Genomic DNA, 27,417 nt, shown 5'->3' with positions numbered 1-27,417 from the left:
GGTGTTACCGAAGCAGCAGGCTCTCACAGGTGCTGAATGTTCTGGTTCCATGAAGTTGGACTTCCCAGCCTCCAGAACTGTGAGAAAGAAATGTTGGCTATGTATAAGCCACCTAGTTTATGCTAGTTTATTTATAGCAACCTGAATGGATTAAGAGGTCAAGGAAGACTTCTAAAAGGAAGCATCACTTACATTGAGATCCCAATAAGCAATTGGTCTTACATGATGGAAGAAGGGAGAAGGGGAGCTGCTGACTGAGGGGCGGATGCAGTGGAGTGTGTGAGGAGATTCATGGAAATAAAATTATCATTGTTTATGCATGAAGCACATGAAATTACCGGGATTTGACCGTTTGTGACATATAACACGGCAATTTCGTATTTCACCTAATGTTAATGTAACAAATGTGGAAGAATTAACAATACAAAATATCAAATTTAGGAAAACAGTCGCTCTGTTGTTCTTAGGCCTGTTGATTATTTTCTCTGTATAAGGTAGAAAAAACAAGGCAAGGTGGTTAAGTAATCAGTATAACTGCACAGGTGTTATTATAACAAGGTAAATGGCCAGTTTTAGATTTTCTCTTTGAATTATAGAACCACCCAGCCAAAAGCTGTCTAAACTACTCAAGGTAGACATAGTTCAGCTATAAGCAAAAGTGCCTTTAAGAACCTTGCAAAGTTTTAACTACAAAATACATAGAAGTTGTAAACTAAAAGTAGAAAGATAAATGTTTCAATTAGATTACTTAGAGGGCACCGGGTGTCTCAGTCGGTTAAGCCCTCTGACTTTGGCTCAGGCCATGATCTCGTGGTTGGTGAGTTCCAGCCCTGCAATGGGCTGTTTGCCATCAGAACAGAGCCTGCTTTGGATCCTGTCTCCCTCTCTCTCTGCCTCTCCTCCACTGGTGCTCTCGCTCACTCTGTCTCAAAAATAAGCAAAACGACAACAAAAAACCTCAAGATGCTGGGGAAATGGATCCTATGAGCACGTGATTAGGTAATCCTTTCTGCCTATTGTGTCAACAGTGTCGTTTTCTCAAAAACTTTCATGACCCTGTTGTTTTTGTTTAGGTTCTTTGCCAGGTGTTTCCTGTCTCAACAAAATGTTGTTTATTTGCCATCCTCGTGAACAATTTCTGACTGGTGGAGTGAAATGGGGAGTAAGTGTGAGGGTAGAGGAGATGGTGGCAAGGTGGTGGAGAAGACACGAGAGGGCTTATACCCTTTTTCCCTAACAGCACGGATTCCTAGAAAAATTATGTTTCCATGATTTAATATGCAATGTTCCCCACTCAATGTTACACTCTAATGTAACATAAAATACAATCACTGGGTTTGATAAGTCACTGACCCATTCTCTCCTGCAATAAGAACTCTCCCAGGAGCTAGTGGCCTTTCCATTTCTTTAAAATCACATACAGAGTAATGTTCTACAAGTCCATGAACGCTGAAGTTTCGTGAAATCGGGTTAGTTTTAGCTAAATAACTCTCCACAAAATAGTCTGACCCATATTGACAATACATATCATAGATATTCTGTACTTGGTAATTATCTGTCCATGATAGGCAATTTACATCAATGAGGGTAACTAATAATCCATACAGCCAAACCAGATTTCTAGTTTACCTTTACTTTGCTGATTATTTGAAATCTAAAAGTCAAATGAATGTGGAAAACGTTTTCCTTGATGTTTACATATTTCAGTTTTCTTGCACTCTCCCTTGGTTTCTCACATACAGTTTACTAGATATTAATTCCAATTACAGTGCCCATGACAATCAGAATTTTGCCCACAGCACTCTACTAAAACTGTTGTAATAAAGGTTACCAATGACTAAAGGCACACGATGAAGGTTTAATTTTTTTATTAAAAATACTAGAACTTACTGTCTGACTTACAATATGTGCTCTGGGTGATCATACCTTGCTTTGGGAAACATCTTCTTCTGCTTCCACAACACTGATTTCTCCTGAATTTCTTCCTACCTCTGACTGTTTTCGAATCTCCTCATGTAAATTATTTCTTTTCTATTTCCTTTTTAAGTGATCACATTACACAAAAATCTATCAGTTATCTATGTTTAGTTTTGGTGATCCTCTCTTTTCCAATAAGTTCAACTACTCCATGTATGGTAATAACTCTAATACCTTTCTTTACCTTCTGAATCTGATCTTTCTGCTGAACTACAGATCTATATTTCCTATTGAAAGTATCAACAGAGTGCTCTAGGTAAAAACATTTGTTCAAAACATATTTTTTCCCTAAACCTTCCTCCTGACCATTTTGCTAAGTATAAATTTTAAACACAGCAGATTTTTTTTTTGAAGGACAATTGACGCACAGTATTACATCAGTTTCAGGTGTACAACATAGTGATTCCACAAGTCTATACATTACCCTATGCTGATCACAAATGTAGCTACCATCTGTCACCATACAGTGCTGTTAAGTACTATTAACTATATTCCCCCACACTACACCTTTTATCCCCATAATCTATTCGTTCTATAACCGAAGCCTGTGTCTCCCACTTTCTTTTACCCATTTTGCCCCTCCTCACACCTCTCTCCTCTGGCAACCATTAGTGCTGTGTATTTATGGAGCTTTTCCTGCTGTTTGTTTATTCATTTGTTTTTTAGATTCCACATATAAGTGAAATCATACAGCATTGGTCTGTCTCTGACTTCTTTCATTTAGCATAATACGCTTGAGGTCCATCTACATTGTCACTGTCACTATTGTAAACAATGCTGCAATGAACATTGTTGGGGGGCATATTTTTTTTTAAATTAATGTTTTTATTTTCTTTGGGTAAATACTCAGTAGTGGAATTACTGGATCATATGGTTTTTATTTTTAATTTTTTGAAGAACCTCCATGCTGGCTGCACCAGTTTGCATTCCCACCAACAGTGCACGAGGGTTCCCTTTTCTCCACATTGTCACCAACACTTATTATTTCTTGTCTTGTTGATTCTAGCTGTTCTGACAGGTGTAAGGTAATTTCTCATCAGAGTTTTGATTGGCATTTCCTGATGATTAGTGATGTTGAGCATCTTTTCATGCAAACACAACAGTTTCATAAGCTAGAAGCAATAGGGAATCTGTGATTAACCCTTTTACTAATTACCCCTTTCGCCCTCATCCAGCTTAGAACAAATTTATTCCCAAGCATGCAAAACCTCATGTTTATAGCACCCATGAGTACTTGGGGTAACTACTTGATTACAAACTCAACCAATCAAGAAGCAAATCAAAATCAGAGTGTCTAGAATGATAAAGCTATAAGAAAGAATACTAAACTACTATCTAAGAGTAAATAATAATATAAATAAATTTTAGATCCATAAGAAATATAAAATGATATAAGTCTAGATAAAATACCAAATGCTAGTTAGTATGACATACTGGGGGATGGAGAGAGTATGAGAAAGTCAAGAAAATATAAATGCATATTTTTATTTGTATATATTTACATTAAAATTTTTCTTTATGTTTTTATTTTATTTTTAAGAGAAAGAGAGAGCACAAGTGGAGAAGGGACACACAGAGAGAGAGACACAGAATCCGAAGCAAGCTCCAGGTTCTGAGCTGTCAGAACAGAGCCTCACACGGGGCTCGAACTCCTGAATGGTGAGATCATGGCATGAGCTGAAGTAGGATGCTTAACCGACCGAGGCACCCAGGTGCCCCAGTATAGTTTTATGTTTAAAGAATTTTTTAGAGTTGATGAATTAAGAAATGTTTAATTATATAATTTGAGGTGTTAATAGTACTTATTAGAAAATTAAGCACAGTCTGTAAATCTTCTGGGTACTTTGATAGGAAAAAAAAAAAAAAACAACACTCACTCAAAAGGGATAATATAGACCAGGTACCAAATATTAGGAAAAACAAGATTAAAAACATAAAACATAAAATTATTAAACTCGACCATTTTTATGACATTAAATGTAAATAAGAGAAATCATCTATTAAGAAAAAGGCTCTCAGATTGTGTAACAAAACAAATCCAATTATATGTTACAGAAAATAATAATTCATCAGAAATATTATTCCAGAATGACTGAGCAAGATGCTTTGAAAATTTGATAAACCTGAATAGCTATTCATGATATTTGAAAAAGCTATTTAAAAACTCTTAGTAAAGTAAAAATACAGGGAACTTTCTTTACAGTGGTTTTGTTTAAATCCAGGTAAGATATCTAGAGGCGTTTTCATTGACATTAGCAATAAAACAGGAGACCTATATTGCCACTGTATTTTCACCTTGTTCTAGATGTATTGACCAATACAATTAGACATGCAAATAAAAAAAGTAGTATAAAAATATGTTGCAAATGGTATTTGAATTCATATATGAGAAACCTAAAAAGTAACTTAAAATCAATTAAAAATAATATGGGCGTGCCTGGGTGGCTCAGTTGGTTGAATATCTGACTCTTGATTTCAGCTCAGGTCATGATTTCAGGGTTGTGAGATCAAACCCCATGTCGGGCTCTGTGCTAAACATTGAACCTGCTTAAGATTCTCCCCCCACTCTCTCTCCCTTTCCCTTCCTCCCTATGCCCCTCTCCTCCCCTGGTGTGTGCACACACTCTCTCTAAAAAGAAAAAAAAAAAAAAAGAAAATTCAACATAATGGGTTCTTAAAATTTTAATTTATAAAATAAATGATATATAAATAATATACAAAAATGGTCTTCTTGTATGAACAAGTGAGCAAATAACAAGATGGGAAAAAGGGAAAATTTTCTATTTACACTAGCCATGAAAACACAAATACTTAGTGTTCCAGTTATTCACTGCTTCCTACTAAAGCACCTCAAACTTAGTGGACTAAGACAACATGTTTTTTATCTTTCACGATTTTACTTCTGACTAGGCTCAGCCAGGTAGTTCTCATTTATTTGCTTCTAAATGACTTCTTAAGTAGCACTTTCAGTAGCTCTTAGGAAGTTCAGTCTTCTGTGGTCTTAGTATTTAACACTGAGATAGGAGTCAATACGACTTTATTAGCAATTTTAAGAAATCTCAGTTGATGTTGTAAATGTGCCAGGCACTGTGTTAAGCCTCTCACATTTAAAATCTTACTGAGTCATTTTGTATCAGGAAAGTGCTATCTTCTCCATTGTACTAATTGACCCAAGGGTACACTTCTAGTTAATAATAGAGCTGGGATTTGAACCTAAAGCCAGACCTCTTTACTACTGCTCTCTGAGGCCTCATGACTGTTTTACCATATGCATTATCACATTTTGAGAAGTGAAAGATCAAGATGTGAAACCCCTCAGGAGATGCCCGAATATAATTAGGGGAGGCTCTGAGGGTGGCTGGAGGCTGTAGTACGAAGGTTGGATTTTCATTATTACGACTCTGCTCTTTTTAGTTCCTAAACTGGTATGACTAAGAAAGGATAATTTATACATGTTTCCTGATTTTATTCTCATTTCACAAAATCACTTGTAAACAGGCTCTTGAATGGATCACTTTGTCCTGCTTCTCAGAGCTGTCACTAAAGCATCGCAGCTGTAGCAACAACTTTGGATTATATCCGCGGCTATAGGGCTGATGGACACGTCTTAATGAGGTGGCACAGCTGAACTTATGTAAACATTCACCCACTCCCACCTCCACATCACTACCGTCCCAACGCCTTCAGGCACAGAGGACTAGATAAATTCTGTCCCAGCCATGAGAAAACATGTTTCTCCTTCTCTGGTGTGAACAAGAGAAGCCAGAATCAAAGCGAGGGGGCAAAGTGAGGTGTTTTATGCATTTGTTTAGTTTATGCTATAAACGCACAGCCTGTGTTTCTCTTTCCCAATTTCTTCTTGTCTCTTTCTGATAGACTGTGGAGTAGAACATTTTTCTGTTTCACACTATCTAAAAGTAACACTTTATAATGAAATATAAAACACAATTTGATTTTCTTCCAAAGTCCCACTGAAACATATAAATATATCAATCAGGACTTCTGCTGCAAGTATGAGAAAATCTATCTCAAATGGGTGTAAACTAGAAGGAAGGGTTGGTTTGTGTAACTGAATATTATAGGCGTGGTGCTAGTTGCAGTATGATGTGATCTCTGCCTTCGCGCAACGTTTCCACCCCCTGGTTCTGCACTTACTGCGTGTGTGCTTGCTCCTCGAGCTCTATGGGCACCTAGGAGCTCCAGCTTTTCATTCTTCCGATCTCACACTCCCCAGTAAGGGAGACTTTCCCAACTGGAGTTTAAATCCGAGAGATTTAAATTCTGCTGCCTTAATACATTCACTGTTTCAAGACAATGGATGCATCACACACGAACAATTAACTTTTTTTCCTCGGCATTTTGCACGTTAACAGTGAGGTGCTGTCTCTGGGATAATTGAGAATGCAGTCATGAAACCATTTGCCGTGTTGTGATTCAGGTGAGGAACCCCAGCTGAGAAAGGCTGAGGGAATTCTAAAAAATATCTGGATCTCACTCTTAACGGTTTGAGTTATGCCACATAATCCCCCGTGATTCAGTTAGTATGGTCAGAAGGATGAAATACACAGATGGGCCAGGCCTAACTCATAAATACACATGAAGGTCATAGACCGAGTGGCTTAAAGTACAGAAATTTATTTCCTCACAGTTCTGGAGGCGTAAAGCCTGACATCTGGGTACCAGCATGGTTGGGTTCTGGTGGGAGCTCAGGCAGCCAGGGTACAGACAGCCCCCCTTTCTCTGTGTCATTACATGGTAGAGAGAGATTTTTTTTCCTCTCCTCCCTCCTCTTGTAAGGGCAAAATCCCATATGGAAGACCCCTCCTGGGGTGCCCAGGTAGCTCAGTTGGTTGAGCATCGGACTCCTGATTTCACCTCAGGTCACAGTCCCAGGATCAGGGGATTGAGCACTGTGTCAGGCTCCATGCTCAGCGTGTATTCTCTCTCACTTCTCTCTCTTCCCCTTTGCTCCTCTCCTCCACTCATGCTCTCTCTCTCCAAACTAAAAAAAAAAAAAAAAAAATTAAAAAGATCCCACCCTCATGACCTCATCTAAGCCTAATTATGTCCCAGATGCTTGTCTTCCAAATAGCATTTTAATAGGGTTTAGGTCTTTAGGTCTTTAACATGTGAATGTTGGGAGCACAAACCTACAGACTATAAGAGTCATGAAAGGAGTCAAATCACATACAGATTGTGAAAGGGGAAATGATGGTACGGAGAAAGAAATAGAAGGCATTGTTAACCAGAGAAGAAGAGGCTAAACAGAACAGTAAGTCTCAACCACACCATGTTTAGACACACTTACTATCTTTAAATTTACTTCTTTTGTAAGCTTTTTTGTTCTTCCAATTTATAGTGCAGTATTGGTTAGAAATTTATTTCTAAATCGAGAGCTATGTTAAGTGCCTTAGCCACTGATGAGTTTGCCTGCCATGATTTTAATATTACATGTTCCTGAAGCAGTTTATAGCAGTAATGATGGGAAAATATTGTCTTTAGTGATTTGAGACTATACAATGTAATAAACCTAAACTCTATTAAGTAAACTATAAGAAATAACTTGCAAAGGATGCTGACACTTTTAATTGTTAAAAAACATGATATTTTTTTCCTTGAGGAGAGGACTATAAAGAATGACATTTTTCTTCCTGTGACAAATTTCACTGTTTTTCTTTTCTGGTTTCAACATTCCCACATATTTCCTTTCACTTCGTGTCAGATGCAATTTCTCAAGCTGAACAGGAGTAAACTCTTTTCATTTCCACATTGTCACTCCTGTTCAGTTTGGTTATAGATGAAATGAAAGCGTGTTGTACAATAGACCTTATGTGTGTTATAATGCCAGAAAATGATTTCAGCGCACGCACAGAAGCAAATGTTGTGTGTATTTAGGCCTCATATAATGTTTTAATCTCATATGGGCACACAAAAGATGCACCTCTTGGGAAAAATGAAAAAAAAAAAAAGGGGCTCCACCAAATGGAAGATGGAGTGCAAATTGAAAGAGAATATACACCAAATAATATTAAATATCTAGGCAAGGAAGAGTGCTAGAAAGCTGCATTATTCCTATGTAATCAAAAGGGACTTAACCGTGGTGAATCATTTGATTCATTCAGCCATGTGTAATAGGTCAATTAAAATGCGTACATTGGCAAATTCTCAGAAGAGCAAATGTTTAGTCTGATGTGGATCTGTATCCAGCTGATCTGTTGCTATTGCATAAATAAAACAAAAATAAAGAAAGGCAAAGAGCAAACCATGAGGATTTATAGATCAGCAAATTTCCATTAACTATGGATCTGGCTTAGCAAACAGAACAGTAGATATGAGGAGTTCACACAGGTCATGTTTTATGCTTTTTATGCAAAGATATAACATTAGTTTCTTTGGCAAACACATTATGCATTTTCTATATTATAAATACTGGTCTAGGTACTAAAGATGTAGTGAACAGAAGCCTGAAACCCCTGCTTTCATGGTGCTTAATTTTGGTTTGGGGAGACTGACAATAAACCAAATATGTCAATAGAAGTTGATGAAAAGAGCTTAAGAGAAAAATACGTGTGTGTGTGTGTGTGTACACACACATGCCAATGAGCAAAAACTATGACCAGGAGAGTATAAAGTCATGGAAAACAAGTGAGGAATGTTCTTGAAAAAAATAATCAACTCTACAAAATACTGCTGATATACCATACTATGATAGAACTTGACACCTATTGCCCTTTTGAACATAACGGACTGATTCTTTGTTAGAAGAGTATTAATTTTGAAATGGTTGGCTTTGTGGTTGTGCTAAATTTGAAATTCTGACCTGGTTTACTTTATGATTAATGGAATGCATTTATAAGATGGATTTTGGGGAATGTTTTCTTTTATAAGCAGAACCAAAGACACTGACCTTTCAAGAGGCATGATGTCTGGGATTTAATGTCATCAATACCACCCTCCAGTCAAGGAACTTAAGAATGGGTTCAAATGTTCATCATTAAAAGATAGGTCTGTATTCAGCACAACTTGGTTGCCATATGAGGTTATTATGTCTTGGGTAGCTTTAATAACAGGATATATTGATCATTCATCTAAAAAATAAGTGTTATTCCACTTTTCTTCTTTATTCTACATATCTCCAAGTACATATGGCTGCTTACAGTAAGACTGACTGCTGTCAGGTGTAATCTTACCATTAAGTTCTGGCCTGTGGAACATAGGAAGTATTTATAAGTACTGGGAAGTATCTTCTAGGAGGGAACATATCCTTCTCTTTTCATTCCATACAGATATAATGACTAAGCAAAAGAAGCTATTTTGGAACATCAGGTAAACTTAGGAGTGACAGCTACTCATGATCTAGAAACAAGAGGAGAAAAGCTGGGATCTTGAGGAATTTATGAATCAGAGCAGCCATATGTTGACAGCCTACATCAGGACTAATTCTAATTGAATTAGATCCATTCTAGAGTAGATACCCAAATGTCACATGTTTATGTATATAATGTGTTTAAAGAAAAAAAAAGACACAGTGAAGAGGCACCTGGGTGGCTCAGTTAGTTGAATGTCCAACTGCAGCTCAGGTCATGATCTCATGGTTTATGGGTTTGAGCCCCATGTCAGACTCTGTGCTGACAGATCAGAGCCTGGAGCCTGATTGAGATTCTGTGTCTCTCTCTGTCCCTCCCCTGCTTGTGCTCTCTCTTTCTCTCTAAAAAATAAATAAACTTTTTTTTTTTTAAAAGAAAATAGTTATTTGACTCAAGGTGATCATAACCCTATTCTTTTTATGTTGGTATACATGGGGCATAGTATTATTTTATAGACTAAAAAATTTCAGTATTTCTTTCATTTTCAGCCTCTTTTGGTAAACTCTACTGTAATATTTGCTGTGAAAATAATTACTCCTCAACATCTTTTATGAGCAAAGAGAGAAGGATGTCCCGTGTTTTATTTCACTGAATATTTGCAAATAAATTTCCCCTTCGGCTGATTTAATATTTTAAAAACAAAAGGCTGGAGGTGAGATTATACATGATGTAGAAATGGTAAAACTCCATGTAAAATGGTCTCAGGCTTAGGTGTCAAGAAAGGAACCATGTTATTTTAGAGTTTTGTTTCAGCTTGTAGACACACATTAAAATTTTTTTTAATGTTTGTCCATTGTTGAGAGAAAGACAGAATGTGAGTGGGAGAGGGGCAGAGAGAGAGGGAGACCCGAATCTGAAGCAGGCTCCAGGCTCTGAGCTGTCAGCACAGAGCCCAAAGTGGGGCTCGGATTCACAAATTGTGAGATCATGACCTGAGCCAAAATCGGATGCTTAACTGACTGAGCCGCCCTGGGACCCCTACACCCACATTTAAAACTCTGGATATAGGAAAATTTAATGTGTATACATCATTATCTGTGTTATCATTGTTAGGAGAGCTTCCCCTTCCCCACAGATACCTTTTACATTTATCTTTAATAATCTCTTTCATGGATGGCCGGAAGTCAACATACTACTAACTAGAGAAAGTAGGTAGAGAAGCTGTAGCATTTCCAAAGGTTTTCCCTTTCCTTCTGTCGTTGTCTCCCCCTGCCAAGTTGTGTTCTGACTGCCTTGGGGGCCATCACCCCATGTCCTTAGCCCTTTGATTGTAGTGAGTGTCACAAAGGACTTAGCCCCATACCACATCTCTTTCAAAGGGGCATCAGTGTAACCTGAGAGTGGCATGTGGAAATTTTATGCAAATGTTGTGTTTACCGATCACTCTCTCAATCTCTCTCCTATTCACATAGGACTTTCAGAATAAAAAGAATTGCAGTTAGACTTCACTGCAGCCAATGATTTGGTTTCATTCTTCAGTTATTTGGCTTTGACCATTTTTATCATTACAATCTCAGTAGAAACAAGTATCCCCTCCTGAACAAGATCACTATTGTAACTGGTATCCATAAAAATATGTTAGAAAGTATTGGTCATACTTATTAGTTGCATTCTATGTCAAAGTGCCATCTCTATGAAACTTAATATTTCTTTCAAATTATGTGTGGTTTCCTTAGTTATGTAATTTGTTATTCTAATCAATGTACATTGTCAATATGTATCTTTTATGAATTATTTTAACCTCTAAGTATATACATGTATGATGTTTTTCTATCAAGAGAAATGTAACATAGTTTTTTTTTTTTAATTAGCACAAGGAGCACTTATTAGATGCCTACTGTGTACCAGGCTCATTACTGAGGCAAAGAAGAAACAAAGTTTTTATTTTCCTGAAGCTCACAGACTAGAGCTCAGAGAGTATCTAGTTCAGTTGTTCATTTTTATGTGTGAGGAATATAGGGCTCAGGTAAGTTAAGTGACTTTCTTAGGATCATGCAGTTAGAATCCAAGCCAAGGCCAGAGGTCAGGTCCTCTCACATTCTGTCTGCACAGGATGATTTCTACTATAATTTTCTGCCTCCCTCTCTCCATCCTGGGTGCGTTAAGGCACAGGAAAAGAAAAACTCAATGTGCTCGGTCCATTTTCCTCCATTCTTGAAATTCCAAATAGCTTTCTGGCAGCCTTCTATTCTGCTTGGTCTAGACCCCATTCTTTTTGCTCTCAGGTAGCAGTAATAGATAGGCATTTTTTTTTTTTTTTTAAACACAGAGCTGGTAATCACTTCTTGACTCCAGACCAAAATTAAAGTCTTGCTAAGCAAGCTCATATGACTTTATGGATAGAAGCTTTTCAATTATCTAAGGCCATCATATATGCTCCTAAACTGTCTTGTTTTCTTTATTATTATACACTACTTCAGCATACTGCAGTGAGCTATTAGCTCTCATGGAAAAAAAATGATTTTTTAACTTCTTAAATATAAGGATGTTCTTTGAGAGAGCATGGCGTATTTGATGAAAGTTTTTTAGTAGAACTTTTTCCCTTGACTGATCCAGATTTAAACAGTCTAAAATCAATTCCTCTGGAGCCACTTGTCATTTCTTGTCTTCATTTTAGCAATGTGGGTGAACGTGTGTCAGACTTTACTTTTACCCAGAGTTAAAAAAAATTGGTTATCAGTTCTTGGCCTTGCTTCTACTTCTGTATAAAAATAAACTGGCTTTTTCCCACACATTTAAGCAAAACTGTCTGCAAGAAAGGCTGGTCAGAGTTTTGAGGATAAGGTAAGCAAATATTGTTGCTATGTTTGACGAATTGTTCTGAGTCAAATCACTTTGAAAGATTAGGCTCAGAGGAGAAAAGGGAGCCAAATTTGCACTCGTGCTGAGATTTCATGCAGTACCCTCATATTCATGGACTTCATAAATTCTGGCACTAGAGTCTCTTGGGTTGATATGAGGACCCTTATAATTAGAGCAATAGTGAGGAGGAGGTCAGAAGCCAAGTTCTAAACAAGGTGATATTCAACACCCTGCCCCCCCATTTGCACTCTCATATCCATCTGTAAAAGCAGTAATAGTGAGGGAGTGTCATGCAAGATAGTGAGCACCCATTAGATCCAAAGCAAGAGTGGGTTAACAAATATATATACTGCCCTGCATGCAGCTGAAGCCTTGGGAATCTGTGGAAGATATTCTTTCTATAGGTTATTTCTGACTAGTAGAAGTAAAGGCTTTAAGAGAGCTCTCTGCAGAATTATCCAATACACCCTAATCTAACACTGTGTTTTGGAGACCAAGAAGACATAACCTTGAACTCTCAAGACAAACCAAATGTTCCTAGTAAGTTACCCATTGTGAAACCCGGATTAGTGACCAACACAGAAGCATGACTAGTAGCCACATGGCCCAGAGCCAGGTATTCTATTTCTTCCTAAAGTTGGAGATGTGGCCCCTGTTTACCTCTGCTGTCTCTCATCTCACTTCTGTCCTCCTCACGTTCTATTCTCCAGACTTACTGAGCTTCTTACAGTTTTCTAAAAATTCCAAGTGATGTCTTTCTCTGGGTTTTTTTTTTTCACACACTGTATCTTTTGCCTGATGTGTTCTATCTCCATGCCTTCCATCAACAACTTCTATTCTCCATCTCCCTTTGCCCGAGTAATAACTACTTATGCTTCATATTTCAGTATATATATCCATTTTCTCTTAGGAGCTTGTGTGAGATGCCTCTCAGCAGCCCCTGGAGCACTCAGTACCATCTCTGTATTAGCAGTTACTGTGGCGGCTTGTCAAATTTTCATCCACTAGGACCCTATGTTCCGTGACTTATTTGCCATTAAATTCTCAAAATTAACTCATGGTAGGTGTCCAGTACTTACCTGATGAGTGACACCAAAGGTTAGGCATACTCTTCGGAATAAATTTAAGGGTGGCTCCATTCCTGCATCATTGAGTAATATTTATTGCTACCTTCTACATGCAAAGAACCATGCTAAGAACTGGGGAAACAAAACAATGATGAATAAAAGATAACATCAGACAGTAAAGCAGACTTCCTTCATGGTTTGTGTAGTCTTGTTTTCTAAATATGTTATCAGAGAAAATTCACATTAAATGGATTATTCTGTGGTTTAAGCCAATGATAAGAAAAAATTACTGCAAATGTTCAAGTATGACTAAAGGCAGAAAGTATCCAATTAAGTATCTTTTGTATTCAGAACTCTTAGCACCACCAAAGGAAGACTAACAAAATTATCATTATCTTTCATTTCAACTGAAATAATATATATAAAACATCACATACATTTTTATAAGAACATATTTTCCTAGGAAGTACAAAATTGGACACAGAGCCTAAGTTGAATGTAAGTATGTATTTGCTTAGAAATAGACAAGGCTCTGTTTTCTCTTTGTTTCTTTTAATTTGACAAACTCAGCTATAAGGTAATTTTAGTAGGAAAAGGTGGTGGTATTTGCTATTAATAAAACTGTCAAATAGCTATTTGTAACTTTGGTAGCTATGGTCTCCATAGTTCTTAAACATATCCAAAAATTTCCTTGGAAATGTTTGCAGAAATTTTCATCACAATTTAGAAAATGATAGTGCAGACTGAGAAACAAGCATATGAAACAGATGCACATCTGAGGGTCGTCCAGAAATAAGTATGAAAATGAAAGGGGATAGTGTTATTATCTAATTTTAATGAGGCTAAACAGATTTTTTTCCCCAACTCCTACATATAGAGTTCCTGTTTAAGATGCTAAGAACTTCCCTGGAACAAATAGTGAGAGGTACTTTAAAGCATAGCTGATATTTAAAGGAATAGCCACATATATTTAGCTAGATTTCCTAAAACTTTTTGTTTGTATCCAATATATATGTATGTTTTTCCTCCCTTGAAACTATTTTCCTTCCGTAGCCCACCATCAACTTTCTTTCTGTTCTTGAACTAGAGAGGCAGCCTCCGGGAGAATTAAGGACTTCTTTGAACCAGCTGGAGGGACTTTAATCTGAAATGTTTACAGCAGAGGTGTTAGATTCTGAAAGCCTTCTAGATTGTTTCCTGTTTGGTGACAACATGCTGCAGAGGAGGTCAAGAGATTAATAGCAGATGAATCACATTTTAAGTATCTTCTAACAAATTGTATTTAAGCTTATATCCGGTTCTATAACCTATTTAAAGATGTTTCATTTCTCTGAAGGCTTAACAAAAGTCCTAAGGACAAGTGTTGTATCTTACATCCCACAGCTTTTCTGTCCTGTATCCCACCCATGGTGGGATAATACTGAGTATAGATTGAAAAAGAAGGAACATTATGTGGCAATTTTGAAACAGGTAGAAAAATGAAAGGAAAATACTTTGTTTTCCTTTTAAAAGCATATTCACACACATGCCTTGTTTAATTGCTTCTGAAATTCTAAAATGGTACCTGAGTACCCATCACAATGATAGTGCTTTATGCTTTAACAGCAACAATGGTTTGATAAGATTGAAGGGACTTAAAGACTATTATTTTAGTACTTAAAATATGAAGGTATATATAATATATAGTATATATATACACACATAAAAATATATATACCTCTGAGAATCCCAGAGGTAGTCACACACACATTTATACATATATAAATTATATGTAAAATATACTCAAATATAAATAAATTTAAATTATAAATATAAATATATGAATAAATATAAAATACACAAATATAAATATAATGTAATTATATATACTTGAATATATAATAAATATAATTTTTATATATAATAAGCTATGTATACATAACTTACATAAAATCTGAGAATCCCAGAGGTAACTACAGGTGCAATAAAATGTTCTTTAAGCCATACTAATTTCTGGCTCTTGGGTCACTCTTCCTAACTAGGGAGAAGTGCTAGGGTGAAGGAGGTGATGATTTAACTACTAATCAGAGATACTGCCTGTACTTTGAAAGCTGTTCTGAGCTACAGTTTGGGAACAGAGCCAAACTTCTGGTCTGCTGTCTGTTGTTGACTGCTGGGAGTGAGGTGAAAGTCCCAGAGAATATGCTCCTATCTCATTATTTTTAGTGAAAGTTGTTAATATTACCAAAGTAGATGAATAAATAAATAAGATTTTTAACATATTATAGAAAGTTAGCAATATAGGGAAAGCAGAAGGAAACCATCCAAAGTATCGTACTAAAACATTCACATACAAACATGCACAGAAAAGAAAAAAAAAATATACTAAGGGAAAGAAAGTAAAGGATTAGGAATGCAGAACACGACATCAAAGAAAACATTTTAACATTTGCGAACAGATTGGGTCAAAAACTAAAACCCAGCTGTAGGCCGTTTACCATAAATGTAGCTAAATGAAATGTTTCAGACATAGGAAAAGTAAATTAAAGTGAAAACAAACTAGGAAGATGTCAACAGTAAGAAAATATTAATTGTGTTATTAACATTAGAAGATGTTGATGCCAAGACAAACCTTTCCAATGAGAAAAGAGGAAAAGGAAATTTATAAGAGATTACAGTTCACAGTGAGGCTCAAGAATTTTTTTTGTACCAAGAAGCACAGTATTAAAATACAGAAAAAATATAGGAAATACAAAGAAATGTGACAAAATAGTCCAGTAATGCATAAATTAGATAAGGAATGTAGTAGTGGTTTTTCAGACAACTGGTTAACCATTAAAAATATAAAGTTAACTCCCTAAATTGTACTATATACCAAATTAAATCCAAAACAATGAAAACTTCACCTATAAAATACATAATAAAAATACTAAAAGAATAGCCAAGTATTGTAGGTTCTAAATGACTTCTTTTTGACCTAATATTTATGATTTAATTGCACAAAATAACATACCTAAAATGTAGCTGACTGGGACTTGAACCTCAGTAAACGAGCTCCAGGGTCAAAGCATTTAATGTATGCCATGGGTAAAAAAACAGAAACAAAGAAATTGTCTATAACTCTAGGGTGGGGAGTGCATTTTAAGAGTAACATGGAAAACTAGGTCTTCACAGAAAAAACTTGATGGATTTGACTACCTGAAAATTATAATCCTTTCAAAGTGAAAAAATACAAACATAAAAAAAAAATCAAAAGTCAATTGAGAAAGTAGTTGCAATATATATGATGAAAATTAATATTTGTAACATACTATAGGTCCTATATAAATAAGAAAACATAGTATAGCAGAGGGAATATAGTCAATAACATAATACATTTATCATGGTAAGCATTTCATAATATATATAATTGTTGAATCACTGTTGTATACCTGAAGCTAATTTACCATGTGTGAATAATAGTTCAATTATTTTTTTTAAATATTAAAAATAAAATGTAATATAATTACAAATATTGTGGAAATAGTAAGTGAAGAAAAACAGGCAAAGAACACTCACAAGAATACACAAATGGTTAATGATTTGGGCAGTCACAAAATTAATTGCCGATCCAGTCAATAAAAATGATCTTGTAAGAGTCTATTCATTTCCACAGAAAGATGAATAATCTATTGCTTAAAAAAATGACAAATAACATAATATTTGTACATTAATATTTTCCATGATGTATATGTATATGTGGCATAGAAAATTTAATGTATAGTTATTTGTAACTTTAGCTTTCCTTATTTTTTTTATGGATGATTTTGTAGGGCCGTATGGGAATAATGCTAATATGTATTGCAAGAGCGAGAGAGAAGATAAATAGAAAGGGCACATAATAAGTACTGTTGGTTTCCTACTGAAAATTATGCCTCTTCTTTCTAAACAGATCAGCATTTTGTCAGATACTTCATAGGCTCCTCTCCAACCTCATGATTTGAGTCTTGATTATACCAGCTAATTATAGTCCGTCTTGCAGATGTATAGGTACATGACAAAATGCTAACCAATGGGACATTAAAATATCAGTTGGTGGGGGCGCCTGGGTGGCTCAGTCGGTTAAGCGGCGACTTCGGCTCGGGTCATGATCTCGCGGTCCATGAGTTCAAGCCCCGTGTCAGGCTCTGTGCTGACAGCTCGGAGCCTGGAGCCTGTTTCAGATTCTGTGTCTCCCTCTCTCTGACCCTCCCCCGTTCATGCTCTGTCTCTCTCTGTCTCAAAAATAAATAAACGTTAAAAAAAAAATAAAAAAATATCAGTTGGTGGTTCTGAGAAAATGTTCTTCATTGTTAAAAAGGAACATGCGCAAGGGTCTTTTTTTTTTTTTTTCCTGCTTTGGATGTTTTAGGGTTAGACTGTGATATCTGGAGTTGTTGCAACCATCTTATTGCCATAAAAAGAGAGCAAAAATTGAAGAACAACCAAACTGAAGGCCTCACATTTTTGAGCCGCTAAGTAACTGCCCTGAACTCACCTTACCTCTATTCTTATTTAGGAAGATATGTTTTGCATTATCCATGTGACTTTTGTTTGACTTTGTATTTGTTTACTTGTAGCTGAAAGTATTCTGATACAAAGAGGGAGATACTTAGGGAAAGAGTTAATTTGGAAGCTGACAGGAAGGAGAAGTAGAAGAGGGATATATAATCAGTGCAGATTTGAACTTTTTCTATAGCACTTTGAAGGCAAGAAAGCCCTAGATTTTTTAGCAGATAGCATAAGGATTTGGCAGAGTATACAACAGGGCATGGAGGTTTTATAGAAGCTGTGCTCTATGTCAATACAATGAAATTATCTCTGTGCTGTCTACTTGAGCGCATTCCATAAAGATGTGCATTACTTTCTGAATATTAAGTTTGCATTGGTCTTTCTGTTGGATGTATCACCACATGTAGAGTGGCATGAGCTTTACTAGGGCTTTTGATTAGATGAGAAAGTCTTTCCTTTTGAATAATAAGCCTAAAATATATTCTACGGAGACAGATTTTATGATCAAATTAGTTCAGGAAAACCTTAAAACATGCTTATTTTATAAAAAAATATTAAATCTTTATACAAGAAAAGTGTGTAACCAAGAATTTCCCACCTTGAGACACGGTTAAATCACTGAAGGAATTCCAGGAATTATCTGAGTGGCTTCTCCATGGGGGTGAAGGTTGGATGAAAGGATGATTATTCCTTGACAGTGAATCTTAAATGTAAATACTCAGACCACTTGACAGATGACCAATGCTAAATCAATAATAGCATTTGAGTGAAGTCTCATTTTATCTTTGAAGACATTACATGTAAAATGGAACTCATACAATATTTACTTGATAGGACTGTTCTGAGAATTAAATTAGATTATTGTGAAGTTTAAGGAAGTATTGCATTTAGAAAGTACTTAGCCCATTGAAAATATGCATTGTTATTATTTAAAAAAAATTTTTTTTTAAAGAATTTTTTTAATGTTTATTTATTTTTGAGACAGAGAGAGACAGAGCATGAATGGGGGAGGGGCAAAGAGAGAGGGAGACACAGAATTGGAAGCAGGCTCCAGGCTCTGAGCCATCAGCCCAGAGCCTGACGCGGGGCTCAAACTCACGAACCGTGAGATTGTGACCTGAGCTGAAGACGGACGCTCAACCGACTGAGCCACCCAGGCGCCCCTATTAAAAAAATTTTTAATGTTTATTTATTTCTGAGACAGAGAGAACGCATGAGTGGGGGAGAGGCAGAGAGAGGGAGACATAGAATCTGAAGCAGGCTCCAGGCTCTCAGCTGTCAGCACAGAGCCCAATGCGGAGCTCAAACTTACAAACCATGAAATCATGACCTGAGCTGAAGTCGGTCACTCAACCCACTGTGCCACCCAGGCACCCGCATTGTTATTATTACTGAGATGGTTACCACTGTTATAATCATCATGTCATGCAGAAAATAGTAGAATGCAAGTTTCTCCAGAACATGGGGAGAAGTAGGTTAGAGTCCTCAAGCAGAATAGAGTTGATGTTTTGGGTTGGGGTCACCTCTAACCTCTAGCTGACACAGGCACAACAACTTGCATGATGACTAGTGTGCCAAGGACTATTTGGGACTTTATGTCTACTTTTATACTAATTTTATATTGTTATTTTCTCAAAATATTTTTTTGACTTTCTATTTTGGAATCCCTGTCAGTTCTTGAACACTTTGATTTTGGGTCATAATAGAGTGAAATGTGCAGGGTAACATTTAATTTTGGGGCAAAAACATCAGTTAGAAGTTAGTTTGGCAAAGTGAGTAATACATTGGGTCACAACATTTTTGATTATAAGTAAGGTATAACTCTAAAGGAAGGCCACACTGGGGAATATTTACACTGATATCTGCAGTGTTTTTGAAATAGGTAACATCATTGGAATTCACTTAAGGTGTTCAAGGGGACAACTTTGAAGAACAGCATTTCATGAATATGTAAGTCCTAGTATGTTAATTATAAATAAATATTACTATTTTATAGTTCTCTTCCCCACCGCCCATGAGCAAACTGTGGATTTTCTACTGATATTGGGTATAAAAAGTGATTCAAATTTCACAGAGATCAAAAGGTCTTATTTACTAAGATCTTAAGTGATTTTGACAGGGAAGTGAGTCATATAAATTTATACCTAAGAGGTAAGAATAAGGTCATATTTTAAGGTATTCCTGATATCTGCTAAAGTAGTTGCTTGAATCCTGAGACATTGGAATAGCCACAAAAGCACATTTTATGGCATTTCTTCAAAAATTGAGTGTGCATGCCATCTCAAGGTTGAGGTAAAACAGAGATGATTTGTGTATTTAATTTATGGTCTAGCCGGAGGGTCAAGGCGCTATGATTATTGGTGCCAGAGATACACATAATAGATATGGTAATGGACATTCCATAAATTTTCCTAGAAAAGGAGTCCAAATGTCTCAGGAAAATGCAAGCACAGTGTCCCATATCACCCTGCTGATAATTGTATTCACTATTTATTATGTGTGCTCAGAATTTTTCACAAAATAAAAAACAAAGATCTTGTTAATGAAAGTTCTATCTTTAATAGGTAGTGCCTGGAGGTCTCATCCTTTACAATTTTGCACAATGACCTTGTGGCAAACTATATTCTGCTTTGATCTTTATCCCAAATATTAAAATTGCATTAAATGGCAGACAAGTGGCAATTGAATTTTTAACCATGTATATAAAAGTAATACATATGTACTCTGGATTAAGAGTGATTTCTTGGTGAATAAATGAATGATGTGGTCACCCCTGTTGAAAATAGAAGAGCTTAGGGAAGTCCTGTAAGTTCTATGATAATACAAATTTTCTAGTTTTTTTTTAATGTTTATTTTATTTTAGAGAGAGAGAGAGAGAGAGCGAGAGAGAGAGCGAGTTGGGGAGGGGCAGAGGGAGATGGAGACACAGAACCAGAAGGCTGCAGTCTCTGAACTGTCAGCATAGAGCTCGACATGGGGCTTGAACTCCAGAGCTGTGAGATCATGACCTGAGCCAAAGTTGGATACTTAACCGACTGAGCCACCCAGACGACCCCAAATTTTCTAGTTTTTATGTCTAATATATATCATGAAATATATAGGTAATATTATTCTTTATTAATTTTGATGTTCAGCTATTTAAATACACATTCCCCATTGAAATAGGTTCCTATGATGGGAGGCTATTTATTCCTGCAGTAGAAATGCTGTAATATGAGTGAGTAGTTTGTAATTTCTAGAATCCTCCTTTTCGCTGTAACCTGCTAGGGCCCTAGTCCAAGATCAGCTGACTACTTTGACATTGGGCAAATTACTTTATACTTTCCTCCACCTTGCTTTTCCTCAACGTAGAATAAGAATACTTAGCTGTACTTATCTCAACGGTAAATGTGCTTTATCAAAGACCTATTAGCTTTTTGAAGTATAAATTTATAGTGTTGGTGAAGTTTGCTATACTATGGCACTTGGCATCAAATCTTTTCAAATCTTTATAAATGCCACTCTGTTTAAATGTGCTTTCCAAGGACAGGTGAAAAGGAGTTTACTGTGCGACAAAGGAGGACACTGCCTTTACTCTAACAATAGCTGAACCTAAGTAGGTTCCTTCTAAATAATGGCAGATATTCTTTAGGTCTTTAAAGTAAAATAAAAATGGCATAATTATATAAGGAGAAGAGGACTAAATATAATTATTATGAAAATATATGGCTGTGATAAAGAATAATATGCTTTAGTTTATTTAAAATGTTGTTTGACTTGGAGAAATCCTATAAAAGAGAAGCACTTGAATTTCTAGGACAAGATAAATACAAGAGATGATTTAAAGATCAGAGATAAAATTTTATATATCATGAAAAATTAATTTCCTGCCTGCCTTTTAAAACATTTTTACCAGTGTAATTTTTATTTAGGATCCATTGAGCCAGGTATTTGTTTTATAACTGAGGAATGATAGGAAGTTTTTAGAGATGGTACACTCTGAGGAGCCAATAAACAGATTGGCTTAAACATAACACCTGCCAGTATTGTGTGGCAGTCATTTGGAGAAACTCTTGCCTATCACAGGCCCCAAAATTTGTTTTAAACGTGAAAATGTTTTTACCTCGTCTGATAAGGACGGTGTAGAAAGGTTGGGCAAGGGAGTTCGTTCGGAGATTGGAAGAAGGAAACGAGATACCTAACTTATTCCAGACTCTATGTTGACTCTTTGAACACATTACCCCTAAGGATTCCAAAGTTAAATGGAAAAAAAAAAAATGTAAGGACTTATTATGATTCTTTCTCTCCTATTTAAGAGCTTTTATTGTGATCCAAGGAGTAACTCATCCAGGAAACGTAATCTTAGAAGGAGCCTCCTGCTGTAGAGCATTTGTCTTAGACTGTATTTCTGGTGTATACTGCCTTCCTCCCTTTCCTCTCCACTGATTCCCTGTGACCTGGTGCCCCCCTCTGGTGGGAAATACTTCCCTGCCCTTTTATTTTGATCAATGGATATGAACAAATGAGATGTATGCTTTGAAAGAGATTTTGTAATTCATCTCAGCCTCTTGCTTTTGCCCTCTGCCATAAAAACCACATGTCCCAGACAGGGACTGCACCTCCACACTGAACGAGAAGACTCACGGCAGAGCCAAGCAGAGTTGAACACTGACATAGTAGTCATTGCCAAACCACAGTTTGCATGTAATGTGAGAGAAATAAAATGCTTTCTTTGGTAATCCACTGAGCTAAGGGGTTACTTGTTACAGCAGCAAGAATGTTCAATTGAGAAATAGCTGTTAAATCTTGTGGGCTGCTGTAACAAAAATGTCAAATATATGTGACAGAGATTTCGTGGGACACCAGGAGGAAGAGAAACGGTTATTGGAAACTAGGTAAGTAAAGTATTACATGGTGGCAAAATATTTTGTAACATTTTTGTTTGAGACAGTTTGGAAGGCAGTTGATGTATAATAAAGGGTCATGGCTTTGGGCAGAAAGGTTTCAAAACTGTACATTACTAGCATGAGTTGCTTGTTGTTAGGTGCATTTGAGAAGGCACCATAAGAAAGCTGAGATCAGAAAAGAAATGGTGTGTCTGAAAGTAGAGATGCAAGGAGATGGAGAGCCCAGCAATCCTAGAACTTGCAGAATTGGAAAAAGGAATGGTTTCTCAATTCTCATCATCAGACATAAAATCAGGAAATCTTTTGTCTACAGTCTCAGGGTAAATACTAAACATGGCTATGCCACATTCCACGTTAAGATTTCTGAATGGATTCAGATGTTCTTTCCATTGGACAAAATGTGGTAAAGAGAAGGGCATAGTTCCACAAAAATCTGACTCAAAGAACCTGAAATTAAGTCAAGAGAAAAATCTACTTTCAACAGGAATTGTGGGGCTAGTGCTTGCTTATGGAGGTGACTGTCATAAAACTGAGTTTTAAATAATGCTGTTTTTGAGAAATTTGTGTGGACAAAAGTAACAGGAGCCTAAAACAAAAACATTGTGACTGTTCAAAGTATTACAAAACCCTTGATCCTCCGACTTTTATTTCCACATTGGGAAGCAGGCTGAGAAAGTGGCTTCATCCAGGAGAATTTAAAGCTCAGAGAAGTCACACAGTCACAGCACTTTTGAATTTTGAGAAAACATTGTGAAAAGTCCTTGTGCTGGAGTGGGCAATGATCTTTCACTGGGCCGCTGCTCTGCAACCCTGTTCACTGTTCTGCATGGATTTTGGCTCCGTGGTCTGGGAAGTTCTCCCTTTCCTATTATCCTTCTTGGTTACTCCCCCCGCCGCCCCCCCCCCCCCCCCGAAGAGACCAGTGGAGAATCTTTAAATATGATGGCTTGGTTCATCTTGGTCTTTTCTCATGCCTCTGCCATAAAAACAAAATGTCCTCCGTAGGAGTTTATTCTCCACAATGGGTTCTAGAATGAGACTATGTTGGAGAGCTGATGAGTTCCAGTGCATCCGCAGCCTCCCTGCAGGATACATGTTACATGAGGGGAACTAAATGAAGGTTGATGGAAGCCACCCACTGAACTTTTGGAGTTGTTTGTTGTCCAAAACTGATTTAGGGCATCGTTAATCTTTCCTGTTTACACACCAACTTCTTACTAGTTTCTATGTACTCCTTCCATTTTGCAAATTGAAGAGGATGTTCTAAAGGGAAAACATTTCTCAAGAGCGTGAAACCTATACCCTCATAAGAGGTGTATTCCATGGAGATACCATCCCAACTGCGCCAATAATAATCAATCACCAGTTACCAAACTCTCACATAAGGATTTGGTTCCCAGCTGCAGATATGGGAATTCTTCCAACTCAAAGAAGGATAAACTTATTCATGGGACACATAGAAGGTGAAAAGTGAAAAGAGGAAGACACTAACACAAAGATACATGTTATTGTAATAGGAGCATAGAACTCTTTGAGTAGTTTCGTACATAAAATAATCAACACAGAGTAATTCAAAGGGAGAGAGAAATAAAACATACATATTTTTTCTGAATATGGGCTTTAAAAATAACACTTCTGGATGCTATGTTCTTTTCATAAGGGATCTTCTGGACTCTAAGGATTCGCTATATTCAGTGATTTCCTCTGATTCTACAATTTTTTCCTCAGTTAAATGCCTATTGTTTGAATAGGAACCTGCCTCACTTTTAACATGGTGGCATTTTCCATGTCTGGCACACAAGCAATGCCCAGTAATATTTATTCAGTTGAACTGTGTTCATGATAAAACATGAAATATTGTATCGTTTTGCATCATTATTGTTGAAAGCTAGTTTTTGCACAGCCCTTAAGCTAAGAATGGTTGTACAATTTTAAAGAGTTGTGAGTAAAACCAAAATACAACAGGAAATAGGGATTCCATGTGGCCCTCTTCAAAGAAACATTTGCGTACTCCTGGTCTAAATTGAAAAAATATTTCCTGGACCTAGTGCCAGACATAGGGAACTTAGTCGGGGACACACATAATGATAATTCAGATTAAGGAACAACATGACAAATAGAGGAAGATGCATATGGGAAAAAGAAGTTGCTGGAAAGTTATTCTCAGTCATAAAAAGCAACAAAGGAAGAAATGCAGTATTTTTCTCCTTTAAAGTCTTTGAGTGTTGTGTGGGGATATCATACTTGAAGGTTCTCATAGTCCTCTTTTGACCGCAAGGGGACAAGCCAAGTGATAAAAAACAGCACACTTGATGAAACTTAAGCCAGACTTATCAAAAGGAGAAAAGACCCAAATAAATAAAATTATAAATGAGAAAGGAGATAGAAAAATCAACCCCACAGAAATACAAATAATTAGAATATCATGAAAAACTATATGCCAACAGTGAACAACCTAGAAGAAATGGATAAATTCCTAGAAACCTACCTTACCAAAACTGAAACATAAAGAAATAGAAAACTTGAACAGATTGATAACCAGCAAAGAAATTGAATCAGTAATCAAAAAACTCTCAATAAAAAGTCCAGGACCAGATGGCTTCACGGATGGATTCTACCAAACACTTAAAGAAGAGTTAATACCTATTCTTCTTAAACCATTCTGAAAAATAGAAATGGAAGGAATGCTTCCAAATTAATTTTTATGAAGCCAACATTACCCTGATATTAAAACCAGATAAAGACACTACAAAAAAAGAACTATAGGTCAGTATTTCTGATGAACATAGATGCAAAAATCCTCAACAAAATACAAGCAAACTGAATCCAGCAATACATTAGAAAAAATTATTCACCATGGGGTGCCTCGACGGCTCAGTCAGTTAAATGTCTGACTTCAACTCAGGTCATGATCTCGAGGTTTGTGAGTTTGAACTCCACATCAGGCTCTCTGCTGTTAGCACAGAGCCCACTTTGGATCCTCTGTCCCCTTCTCTGTCCTTCCCTCACTCTGTGTCTGTCTGTCTGTCTCTCTCAAAAAAATAAACATTAAAAAAATTTTTTTTTAATTATTCATCACAATCAAGTGGGATTTGTTCCTGGGTTGCAAGGATGGTTCAGTATTCACAAATCAAAGTGAAACATCAGGTTAATAAATGATAAGAACTCTATGATCATTTCAATAGATAAAGACAAAGCTTTTGACAAAAGTACAGTATCCATTCATGATAAAAACCCTCAACAAAGTAAGTTTAGAGGTAACGAATCTCAACAACGTAAAGGCTGTATATGAAAAACCCACAACTAATATCCTCAATGGGGAAAAACTGAGAGCTATTCCTCTACAATCTGAAACAAGACAGGGATGTCCACTCTCACCACTGTTATTTAATGTAGTGCTGGAATGTAGTCCTAACCTATCTAATGTAGTCCTAACCACAGCAATTAGATAACAAAAAGAAATAATAGGCATCCAGATCAGCAAGGAAGAAGTAAAGCTTTCACTATTTGCGGATGACATGATACTCTACGTAGAAAACCTGAAAGAATCCACCAGAAAACTGCTAAAGCTGACAAATTCAGTAAAGTCTCAGGGTTTAACCCTGATCAAGGGTTAGTATCTAAAATATGTAAAGAACTTATAAGGTGGCAAACATACCGATGAAAAGATACTCAGCATCACGTATCAGGGAAATACAAATCAAATCTACAAGGAGATATTGCCTCATACCTGTCAGATTAGGTAAAGTCGTCAACACAAGCAACAACAGGTGTTTGGTGAAGCTGTGGAGAAAGAGGGAACCCTCTTGTGCTGTTGGTAGGAATGCGAACTGCTGCAGCCACTCTGAAAACAGTATGGAGATTCCTCAAGAAGTTAACTAGAACTACCCTACAATCCAGCAATCACGCTACTAAGTATTTATCCAAAGAATACAAAAATACTAATTCACAGGGATATATGCACCCCAATGTTTATAGCAGCATTATCAACAATAGCCTAATTATGGAAATAGCCCAAATATCCATTGATTGATAAATGGATAAAGATCTGGTATATACACACATATAAAAAGAAGCTGTGGTTTATGTATCCATATACATATCCATATGTGTGTGTGTGTATATACATATAATCCATATGTGTGTGTGTGTATATATATATATGTGTATATATATATACACACACACACATATGTACATATATGTGAAAATGTGTATACACACACATGCATAATGGCATATTACTCAGCCATAAAAAAGAATGAAAATTTGCCACTTGCAATGACACGGATAGAGTTAGAGTGTGCTATGCTAAGCAAAATAAGTCAAAGAAAAATACCATATGATTTCACTCATGTGGAATTTAAGAAACAAGTGAGCAACGGGAAAAAAAGAAAGATAAATCAAGATAAATCAAGACACTCTAACAGACTCTTAACTGTAGTAGCAACTGATGGTTACCAGAGGGAGGTAGATGGGGGGGATGGGTAAAATAGGTGTTATGGAGTGAACTTGTTGTTAGGAGCACCTGTGATATATGGAAGTGTTGAATCACTATGTTATATACCTGAAACTTATACTGTATGTTAACTGGATTTAAATAAAAACTTAAAAACAAAATTGAAAGATAGGGAAAAAAAACCAAAACACTGAGTATTATAGAATGAAAAGATGAGAAGAATCTGGGTCCTATATCATGTTGTGAAACCTCACAGTTACCAAACCTAAAATATCATAAGTATGTATCTTGCTATGAGTGATAATTTCTTCCTACTGTTTAAGTCTATTCATGCAAATTTTAAATTGCTT

Source organism: Panthera pardus, unplaced genomic scaffold, assembly GCF_024362965.1.
Source record: "Panthera pardus isolate Hobbes unplaced genomic scaffold, ASM2436296v1 HiC_scaffold_10, whole genome shotgun sequence".
In the NCBI taxonomy this organism is placed as follows: Eukaryota; Metazoa; Chordata; class Mammalia; order Carnivora; family Felidae; genus Panthera; species Panthera pardus.
Note: the sequence above shows the minus strand (reverse complement) of the source record.